The sequence below is a fragment of the Bombina bombina genome, chromosome 2, assembly GCF_027579735.1.
Source record: "Bombina bombina isolate aBomBom1 chromosome 2, aBomBom1.pri, whole genome shotgun sequence".
Lineage (NCBI taxonomy): Eukaryota > Metazoa > Chordata > Amphibia > Anura > Bombinatoridae > Bombina > Bombina bombina.
Genome location: NC_069500.1, coordinates 757997973 through 758010189, shown reverse-complemented (window position 1 = coordinate 758010189; position 12217 = coordinate 757997973).

Below are 12217 nucleotides of genomic sequence, written 5' to 3'. Positions count from 1 at the left end.
TTTAACCCCTAAACCGCCGCTCCCTGAACCCGCCGCAACCTATATTAAATTTATTAACCCCTATCCTGCCCCCCCTACACCGTCGTCACCTATAATAAATGTATTAACCCCTATCCTGCCCCCCACTACACCGCCGCCACTGTAATAAAATTATTAACCCCTAAACCTAAGTCTAACACTAACCCTAATGCCCCCCTAACTTAAATATTAATTAAATAAATCTAAATCATATTTATATTATTAACTAAATTAATCCTATTTAAAATCAGCCAATCAGATTGAGCTCGCATTCTATTGGCTGATCGGAACAGCCAATAGAATGCAAGCTCAATCTGATTGGCTGATTGGATCAGCCAATCGGATTGAACTTGAATCTGATTGGCTGATTCCATCAGCCAATCAGATTTTTCCTACCTTAATTCCGATTGGCTGATAGAATCCTATCAGCCAATCGGAATTGAAGGGACGCCATCTTGGATGACGTCCCTTAAAGGAGCCTTCATTCGTCGGTAGTTCGTCGGGAAAGGAGGATGTTCCGCGTGGGCGGGATGAAGATTCAAGACCCGGCTTGGAAGATAACATCGCAAGGATAGAAGACCTCTTCAGCGCCTCTTGGAAGATGACATTGCCCGGATCGAAGACTTCTTCAGCGCCGCCTGGATGATGACTTCATCGGATGGAAGATTTCTTCAGCGCCGCTTGGAGGATTAACTTCTTCCGCTCCGGATGTCCACTTCGGTTCCTTCGCTGCTCGGCTGAGTGAAGACGACTCAAGGTAGGATGATCTTCAGGGGATTAGTGTTTTAATTTTTTGTAAGGGGGGTTTGGGTTAGATTAGGGGTATGTGGGTGGTGGGTTTTAATGTTGGGGGGGTTGTATTTTTCTTTTACAGGCAAAAGAGCTGAACTTTTAGGGGCATGCCCCCACAAATGGCCCTTTTAAGGGCTGGTAAGGTAAAAGAGCTTTGAACTTTATTTAATTTAGAATAGGGTAGGGCATTTTTTTTATTTTGGGGGGGGTTGTTATTTTATTAGGGGGCTTAGATTAGGTGTAAGTAGCTTAAAATTGTTGTAATATTTTTAAAATGTTTGTAACTTATTTTTTTATTTTTTGTAACTTAGCTTTTTTTATTTTTTGTACTTTAGTTAGTTTATGTAATTGTATTTAATTGTAGTTATTTGTAGGTAGTTTATTTAATTAATTTAATGATAGTGTAGTGTTAGGTTTAATTGTAACTTAGGTTAGGATTTATTTTACAGGTAATTTTGTATTTCTTTTAGCTAGGTAGTTATTAAATAGTTAATAACTATTTAATAACTATTCTAACTAGCTAAAATAAATACAAAGTTACCTGTAAAATAAATATAAATCCTACAATAGCTACAATGTAATTATTAATTACATTGTAGCTATCTTAGGGTTTATTTTACAGGTAAGTATTTAGTTTTAAATAGGAATAATTTATTAAAGTATAGTGTAGTGTTAGGTGTAATTATAACTTAAGTTAGGATTTATTTTACAGGTACATTTCTCTTTATTTTAGCTAGGTAAGCTATTAAATAGTTAATAACTATTTAATAGCTATTGTACCTAGTTAAAATAAATTGAAAGTTGCCTGTAAAATAAAAAAAAATCCTAAGATAGCTATAATATAATTATTATTTATATTGTAGCTATATTATGGTTTATTTTATAGGTAAGTATTTAGTTTTAAATAGGATTAACTTAGTTAATAATATAAATATCATTTAGATTTATTTAATTAATATTTAAGTTAGGGGGGTGTTAGGGTTAGTGTTAGACTTAGGTTTAGGGGTTAATAAATTTATTACAGTGGCGGCGGTGTAGTGGGGGGCAGGATAGGGGTTAATAAATTTATTATAGGTGGCGACGGTGTAGGGGGGGCAGGATAGGGGTTAATAAATTTAATATAGGTTGCGGCGGGTTCAGGGAGCGGCGGTTTAGGGGTTAAACTATTTATTTATTTGCGGCGAGGTGCGGGATCAGCAGGATAGGGGTTAATAACTTTATTATAGGGGGGGCAGGATAGGGGTTACTAGGTATAATGTAGGTGGCAGCGGTGTCCGGGAGCGGCTGTTTAGGGGTTAATACATTTATAAGAGTTGCGGCGGGGTCTAGGAGCAGCGGTTTAGGGGTTAATACATTTATAAGACTTGCGGCGGGGTCTAGGAGCGGCGGTTTAGGGGTTAGTAACTTTATTTAGTTGCGGGGGGCTCCGGGGGCGCCGGTATAGGGGGTAGAACAGTGTAGTTTAGTGTGAGTGCTTAGTGACAGGCTAGCAAGAAAGCTGTCAAACAGCCGAAGAGCAGCGAGATCGGATGAGTGATAACTCTCACAGTCCGCTGCTCATCGCCCCGCGGCTTTTTGACAGCTTTTTTTGATAACTTAGGAGTATTTTTTCAGGTCCGCGGCGGCGAAGGTAGGTGAGCTTAGGCGGGCGTATTGGGCCGGCGAAGTCAGAAAAGTTGACGGCTTGATAACTACCCCCCATAGAATGTTTTTCTAAAAAAGTTGAAAAGAAATGTTTAATGTATCCTGTACAGTTTCCTTCTATTTAGTCTTGTACACACAGTTATGTAGAAAGAGTAAAATGGAAACCTGGCAGATGGAAGATTAAACACAAGAACAAGATTTAAGCTGAATACACAATAAGCAATTCTGAGAGGATTAATGTTTTGGCTGTAAATAGTTAACATACTAATGGAGGGAACCCTGGGAGGTTAAAGGTAGGAATTCAGGGACTACGTTTGATGGTCAGTTTGTACCAGCCAGTATCATATGACATTGCAGTAATATCCCAGTCTGTTCTGCAGAAAACAGCATCACAAATCTATGCCTGTTATTTGTGTTATTTTACATGTAGCTGCTCCCTAAGGTTGCTACCTGGCTATATGTTGTTTAATGTGTGTGACCAGGAGAAAATAAATACCAGCAAGGTATCAGCCAGTTATTGTTCTCCAACTCATTTATTATCCAGATTCAGAAGTGAAACCAGGGGGAAGGTGTCCAAACTGATTTGTGCATAAATACATTTCAATTTTAAATAGAAGCATTTTTGCACTAAATATACTTCAGGTAGCAAAAATGCTTCTAGTAAAGTTTCCCCTTTTTTCAGTGGCATGCACACATATGCTGTGAGGGCATGCGCATCAGTATTCAAACACTACAATTTCTCAGTCAGTAGTGGATTGCGTGACACAAAGTATTTTTCTCCAACATAGGTGTGTCCGGTCCACGGCGTCATCCTTACTTGTGGGATATTCTCTTCCCCAACAGGAAATGGCAAAGAGCCCAGCAAAGCTGGTCACATGATCCCTCCTAGGCTCCGCCTTCCCCAGTCATTCTCTTTGCCGTTGTACAGGCAACATCTCCACGGAGATGGCTTAGAGTTTTTTAGTGTTTAACTGTAGTTTTTATTATTCAATCAAGAGTTTGTTATTTTAAAATAGTGCTGGTATGTACTATTTACTCTGAAACAGAAAAGAGATGAAGATTTCTGTTTGTAAGAGGAAAATGATTTTAGCAACCGTTACTAAAATCGATGGCTGTTCCACACAGGACTGTTGAGAGGAATTAACTTCAGTTGGGGGAACAGTGAGCAGACTTTTGCTGCTTGAGGTATGACACATTCTAACAAGACGATGTAATGCTGGAAGCTGTCATTTTCCCTATGGGATCCGGTAAGCCATTTTATTACAGACAGTAAATAAGGGCTTCACAAGGGCTTTTTAAGACTGTAGACATTTTCTGGGCTAAATCGATTTATATATAAACATATTTTATACTCCATAGCCTTGAGGAATTATTTTAATCTTGGGAATTTTGTAAAATAACCGGCAGGCACTGTATTGGACACCTTATTCACTAGGGGCTTTCCCTAATCATAGGCAGAGTCTCATTTTCGCGCCTGTATTGCGCACTTGTTTTTGAGAAGCATGACATGCAGATGCATGTGTGAGGAGCTCTGATACATAGAAAAGACTTTCTGAAGGCGTCATTTGGTATCGTATTCCCCTTTGGGCTTGGTTGGGTCTCAGCAAAGCAGATACCAGGGACTGTAAAGGGGTTAAATATAAAAACGGCTCCGGTTCCGTTATTTTAAGGGTTAAAGCTTCCAAATTTGGTGTGCAATACTTTTAAGGCTTTAAGACACTGTGGTGAAATTTTGGTGAATTTTGAACAATTCCTTCATACTTTTTCGCAATTGCAGTAATAAAGTGTGTTCAGTTTAAAATTTAAAGTGACAGTAACGGTTTTATTTTAAAACGTTTTTTGTACTTTGTTATCAAGTTTATGCCTGTTTAACATGTCTGAACTGCCAGATAGACTGTGTTCTGAATGTGGGGAAGCCAAGGTCCCTTCTCATTTAAATAGATGTGATTTATGTGACACAAAATTTAGAGAAAATGATGCCCAAGATGATTCCTCAAGTGAGGGGAGTAAGCATGGTACTGCATCATCCCCTCCGTCTACACCAGTCTTGCCCACACAAGAGGCCCCTAGTACATCTAGCGCGCCAATACTCCTTACTATGCAACAATTAACGGCTGTAATGGATAATTCTATCAAAAACATTTTAGCCAAAATGCCCACTTATCAGCGAAAGCGCGACTGCTCTGTTTTAGAAAATACTGAAGAGCATGAGGACGCTGATGATATTGTTTCTGAAGGGCCCCTACACCAGTCTGAGGGGGCCAGGGAGGTTTTGTCTGAGGGAGAAATTTCAGATTCAGGGAAAATTTCTCAACAAGCTGAACCTGATGTGATTACATTTAAATTTAAGTTGGAACATCTCCGCGCTCTGCTTAAGGAGGTGTTATCCACTCTGGATGATTATGAGAATTTGGTCATCCCAGAGAAACTATGTAAAATGGACAAGTTCCTAGAGGTCCCGGGGCCCCCAGAAGCTTTTCCTATACCCAAGCGGGTGGCGGACATTGTAAATAAAGAATGGGAAAGGCCCGGTATACCTTTCGTCCCTCCCCCCATATTTAAAAAATTGTTTCCTATGGTCGACCCCAGAAAGGACTTATGGCAGACAGTCCCCAAGGTCGAGGGGGCGGTTTCTACTCTAAACAAACGCACCACTATACCCATAGAAGATAGTTGTGCTTTCAAAGATCCTATGGATAAAAAATTAGAAGGTTTGCTTAAAAAGATGTTTGTTCAGCAAGGTTACCTTCTACAACCAATTTCATGCATTGTCCCTGTCACTACAGCCGCGTGTTTCTGGTTCGATGAGCTAGAAAAGGCGATCACTAGTAATTCTCCTTCTTATGAGGAGATTATGGACAGAATCCGTGCTCTCAAATTGGCTAATTCTTTCACCCTAGACGCCACTTTGCAATTGGCTAGGTTAGCGGCGAAAAATTCTGGGTTTGCTATTGTGGCGCGCAGAGCGCTTTGGTTAAAATCTTGGTCAGCGGATGCGTCTTCCAAGAACAAATTGCTTAACATTCCTTTCAAGGGGAAAACGCTGTTTGGCCCTGACTTGAAAGAGATTATCTCTGATATCACTGGGGGCAAGGGCCACGCCCTTCCTCAGGATAGGTCTTTCAAGGCCAAAAATAAACCTAATTTTCGTCCCTTTCGTAGAAACGGACCAGCCCCAAGTGCTACGTCCTCTAAGCAAGAGGGTAATACTTCTCAAGCCAAGCCAGCCTGGAGACCAATGCAAGGCTGGAACAAGGGAAAGCAGGCCAAGAAACCTGCCACTGCTACCAAGACAGCATGAGATGTTGGCCCCCGATCCGGGACCGGATCTGGTGGGGGGCAGACTCTCTCTCTTCGCTCAGGCTTGGGCAAGAGATGTTCTGGATCCTTGGGCGCTAGAAATAGTCTCCCAAGGTTATCTTCTGGAATTCAAAGGGCTTCCCCCAAGGGGGAGGTTCCACAGGTCTCAATTGTCTTCAGACCACATAAAAAAACAGGCATTCTTACATTGTGTAGAAGACCTGTTAAAAATGGGAGTGATTCATCCTGTTCCATTAGGAGAACAAGGGATGGGGTTCTACTCCAATCTGTTCGTAGTTCCCAAAAAAGAGGGAACGTTCAGACCAATCTTAGATCTCAAGATCCTAAACAAGTTTCTCAAGGTTCCATCGTTCAAAATGGAAACCATTCGAACAATTCTTCCTTCCATCCAGGAAGGTCAATTCATGACCACGGTGGATTTAAAGGATGCGTATCTACATATTCCTATCCACAGGGAACATCATCGGTTCCTAAGGTTCGCATTCCTGGACAAGCATTACCAGTTCGTGGCACTTCCGTTCGGATTAGCCACTGCTCCAAGGATTTTCACAAAGGTACTAGGGTCCCTTCTAGCGGTGCTAAGACCAAGGGGCATTGCAGTAGTACCTTACTTGGACGACATTCTGATTCAAGCGTCGTCCCTTCCTCTAGCAAAGGCTCACACGGACATTGTCCTGGCCTTTCTCAGATCTCACGGATGGAAAGTGAACGTAGAAAAGAGTTCTCTATCTCCGTCAACGAGGGTTCCCTTCTTGGGAACAATAATAGACTCCTTAGAAATGAGGATTTTTCTGACAGAGGCCAGAAAAACAAAACTTCTAAACTCTTGTCAAATACTTAATTCCGTTCCTCTTCCTTCCATAGCGCAGTGCATGGAAGTAATAGGTTTGATGGTAGCGGCAATGGACATAGTTCCTTTTGCGCGCATTCATCTAAGACCATTACAACTGTGCATGCTCAGTCAGTGGAATGGGGACTATACAGACTTGTCTCCGACGATACAAGTAAATCAGAGGACCAGAGATTCACTCCGTTGGTGGCTGTCCCTGGACAACCTGTCACAGGGGATGAGCTTCCGCAGACCAGAGTGGGTCATTGTCACGACCAACGCCAGTCTGATGGGCTGGGGCGCGGTCTGGGGACCCCTGAAAGCTCAGGGTCTTTGGTCTCGGGAAGAATCTCTTCTACCGATAAATATTCTGGAACTGAGAGCGATACTCAATGCTCTCAAGGCTTGGCCTCAGCTAGCAAAGGCCAAGTTCATACGGTTTCAATCAGACAACATGACGACTGTTGCGTACATCAACCATCAGGGGGGAACAAGGAGTTCCCTGGCGATGGAAGAAGTGACCAAAATCATTCAATGGGCGGAGACTCACTCCTGCCACTTGTCTGCAATCCACATCCCAGGAGTGGAAAATTGGGAAGCGGATTTTCTGAGTCGTCAGACATTACATCCGGGGGAGTGGGAACTCCATCCGGAAATCTTTGCCCACATTACTCAACTGTGGGGCATTCCAGACATGGATCTGATGGCCTCTCGTCAGAACTTCAAGGTTCCTTGCTACGGGTCCAGATCCAGGGATCCCATGGCGACTCTAGTAGATGCACTAGTAGCACCTTGGACCTTCAAACTAGCTTATGTATTCCCGCCGTTTCCTCTCATCCCCAGGCTGGTAGCCAGGATCAATCAGGAGAGGGCATCGGTGATCTTGATAGCTCCTGCGTGGCCACGCAGGACTTGGTATGCAGACCTGGTGAATATGTCATCGGCTCCACCATGGAAGCTACCTTTGAGACGAGACCTTCTTATTCAGGGTCCGTTCGAACATCCGAATCTGGTTTCACTCCAACTGACTGCTTGGAGATTGAACGCTTGATCTTATCAAAGCGAGGGTTCTCAGATTCTGTTATTGATACTCTTGTTCAGGCCAGAAAGCCTGTAACTAGAAAAATTTACCACAAAATATGGAAAAAATATATCTGTTGGTGTGAATCTAAAGGATTCCCTTGGGACAAGGTAAAAATTCCTAAGATTCTATCCTTTCTTCAAGAAGGATTGGAGAAAGGATTATCTGCAAGTACCTTGAAGGGACAGATTTCTGCCTTGTCTGTGTTACTTCACAAAAAGCTGGCAGCTGTGCCAGATGTTCAAGCCTTTGTTCAGGCTCTGGTTAGAATCAAGCCTGTTTACAAACCTTTGACTCCTCCTTGGAGTCTCAATTTAGTTCTTTCAGTTCTTCAGGGGGTTCCGTTTGAACCCTTACATTCCGTTGATATTAAGTTATTATCTTGGAAAGTTTTGTTTTTGGTTGCAATTTCTTCTGCTAGAAGAGTTTCAGAATTATCTGCTCTGCAGTGTTCTCCTCCTTATCTGGTGTTCCATGCAGATAAGGTGGTTTTACGTACTAAACCTGGTTTTCTTCCGAAAGTTGTTTCTAACAAAAACATTAACCAGGAGATAGTCGTGCCTTCTTTGTGTCCGAATCCAGTTTCAAAGAAGGAACGTTTGTTGCACAATTTGGATGTTGTTCGCGCTCTAAAATTCTATTTAGATGCTACAAAGGATTTTAGACAAACATCTTCCTTGTTTGTTGTTTATTCTGGTAAAAGGAGAGGTCAAAAAGCAACTTCTACCTCTCTCTCTTTTTGGATTAAAAGCATCATCAGATTGGCTTATGAGACTGCCGGACGGCAGCCTCCTGAAAGAATCACAGCTCATTCCACTAGGGCTGTGGCTTCCACATGGGCCTTCAAGAACGAGGCTTCTGTTGATCAGATATGTAAGGCAGCGACTTGGTCTTCACTGCACACTTTTACCAAATTTTACAAGTTTGATACTTTTGCTTCTTCTGAGGCTATTTTTGGGAGAAAGGTTTTGCAAGCCGTGGTGCCTTCCATTTAGGTGACCTGATTTGCTCCCTCCCTTCATCCGTGTCCTAAAGCTTTGGTATTGGTTCCCACAAGTAAGGATGACGCCGTGGACCGGACACACCTATGTTGGAGAAAACAGAATTTATGTTTACCTGATAAATTACTTTCTCCAACGGTGTGTCCGGTCCACGGCCCGCCCTGGTTTTTTAATCAGGTCTGATAATTTATTTTCTTTAACTACAGTCACCACGGTATCATATGATTTCTCCTATGCAAATATTCCTCCTTTACGTCGGTCGAATGACTGGGGAAGGCGGAGCCTAGGAGGGATCATGTGACCAGCTTTGCTGGGCTCTTTGCCATTTCCTGTTGGGGAAGAGAATATCCCACAAGTAAGGATGACGCCGTGGACCGGACACACCGTTGGAGAAAGTAATTTATCAGGTAAACATAAATTCTGTTGTTCACAGGCACAATACACACCATCACTAACTATCTGAGCTTGAATACTGGTGCACGGCCCTTAGCATATGTGCATATGCCGCTGAAAGACAGTAACTTTTGCTAGAAGTATTTTTGATAATAGAAGAATATTGCAAAAAAATGCTTCTTTTGAAAATTAAGATACCCACATGCACTGTTGCACTTTTCAGCTTTGACTTACTTTACTTTTTGCTTACTTTAACTTGTCTTGTACCACTCAACCACATCCACATACTGATCTCTCACATTAACTCCCTCCCCATGCTGCAAAGTTAAGTTCCTAGAACACCCTAACACATGTTATTGAACACCCTGAAAACATATGGTAGAAGAGTGAAGAGACAGAAGAGAAAGCAAGACAAAGCACCTAATCCTGGGCTAGATTACAAGTGGAGAGTAATAATTAACCAGCCATTACAAGTGACTAGCTATTGCTACCGCAAGCTCGCGGCAGCAATTAGCGCTCCGAAAATGATTAATTAAATTATAATTATAAATTTAAAAAAAACTACACTAGACAGTTTTGGGGCTTTAAAGTTGGCGGGAGTGGGGTGCCTTTGCATTGCGGTGTATGGGAACTGTGTGTTCTCAAAGACTGCAATGTAAATATATCTGTATATTATTATATATATTTATGTGTTAATGTGTTTAATTTGCATTGCGATTAACTTGTAATACCAGCACACATTATCGTGATACACGAGGGCCCTGGTGCAAAATTAAATTAGTCCCCCAAAGGTAACTCAGTAGTAAGCAATAGTAATAATAAACTGTACCTGCTACCCTGTAATAGGGCCAGATTATAAGTGGTTCGGTATTTAACGCTCGCGCACTAACTCCGCTAGAAGTAAGCTTTTTGCGCACGTAGGATAGCACTTGTATTACAAGTTAAAAGTAAATGATTTTCGCACCAGCGCTAACCCGATGTACGCAAAAATCTGAATTTAGGATATCGTGTGCGCGTTAATGTATTCTCCCATCGAAGTCAATGGAGCAAAAAAAAGTGGAAAAAAAACCTAACACCCTACTTGTGCGCAAACCTGATTGCATATTCTCAAGTACGCTAACCCGACACGAGAAACAAAATTTATGCTTACCTGATAAATGTATTTATTTCCGGATATGGTGAGTCCACAATGTTCTCAATTACTGTTGGGAATATCACTCCTGGCGAGGAGGAGGAGGCAAAGAGCACCACAGCCAAGCTGTTAAGTATCACTCCCCTTCCCACAAACCCCAGTCATTCGACCGAAGGGAAATGGAGAAAAGGAGTAACACAAAGGTGCAGAGGTGCCTGAGGTTTATATAAACGTAACTGTCTTAAATAAAGGGTGGGGTTCGTGGACTCACCATATCCAGAAATAATCCACAACGTCCTCAATTACTGTTGGGAACCAATACCCAAGCTAAAGGACACAAAAGACCAGGGAGGGGGAACAAGACAGGTAGACCTAAACAGAAAGCACCACCTTGAAGAACCTTAATCCCAAAAGAAGCCTCAGCCGAGGCAAAAGTATCAAACTTGTAAAATTTGGAAAAATGAATGTAGAGAGGACCAAGTTGCAGCCTTGCAAATTTGTACCACAAAAGGCTCATTTTTGAAGGCCCAAGAAGAGGAGACAGCCCTCGTGGAATGAGCAGTAATTCTCTCAGTAGACTATAGAAAAAATAAGAAAATGTGTAATGCTTATTTTACAACAATCTATACCATAAAGCTTATAGTGCAACCTAGAAAGGGATTTCTATACATGTAAAAAAGAGAGAGTAGATCTCACATAATTAGTGAGGTCTAAAAGTCTAGGCAATACAGCACAAGTCTACTTTACAATAAAGCAAAATCAGATACAAAAGATCTATGCAAAAATCTATAATATATTTAATAGAAAAACAAAATATTAATTAAACATATAAACATTTTAAAATCATGCAAGTGAGGGCTCCCCCATAGATATGTTATAATACAAGGATATGGCCAAAAAGATAACTAAAGTGGTGCACCACCTATGCTCAATGTAGCAATTAATGCCAGAGAGGTTATCCAAGGATTTCTTGAGAGAGATAGCAGACAGGCATAAATGCATACGTGTTAGCAAGCTCAGCAAAGCAGTCAAATGCCAGCAAAGTTCTACAGTTTAGGCTGAATGAAAATAGAGTAATAAAGCAAGCAGCAGAGTTTCAGCATAAAGCAAGGCAAATCCACAAGCAGTTGTGAAATCTTCAGACAACCTGATACATCCTTGCAGAATCACAGTCAGTTACCCTCACTTAAGGCAAATAGATGATACATGATACATTCACTCACGGAACCAGAGGTACTGCACTTTCAGATAGCATGAAAATAGAATACGGCCAGCGTTATTTCCGGTATACTTATCCACATGCAGTAATACAACAGTAGGGAGTGTTCCAACGAGCCAAAGAGGGTAAGTGTGGTGAAGAGGGGATCCCCAAACAAATAGAAGTAGCGACAAACCAACCCGTCCCTGTGCGCATTTCACTCCGCTCTCATGGTCGCTCTGAGCTTAGTACGAAGGATTAGTACGAAGAAACGCCTTTTCAGCATGAAAGATAAGATAAGGCGAATCACACTGCAAAGCAGAGAGTTCCGAAAACTCTCAGAGCAGAAGAGATAGCAACAAGAAACAAAACCTTCCAAGATAAAAACTTAATATCTATGGAATGCAATGGCTCAAACGGAGCCTTCTGAAAAACTTTAAGAGCAAGGTTAAGACTCCAAGGAGGAACAAAAGACTTAAACACAGGCCTGATTCTGACCAGGGCCTGACAAAAAGATTGAACATCTGGCACATCCGCCAGACGTTTATGTAACAAAATAGATAAAGCACAAATCTGACCCTTCAGAGTACTGACTGACAATCCTTTCTCCAGACCCTCCTGGAGAAAAGACAAAATCCTAGGAATCCTGACCTTACTCCCCGAGTAGCCCTTGGATTCACACCAATAAAGGTATTTACGCCATACCTCATGGTAAATATTTCTAGTAACAGACTTCTGAGCCTGAATCAAGGTCTCAATGACCGACTCAGAAAAACCACACTTAGACAGAACTAAGCATTCAATCTCC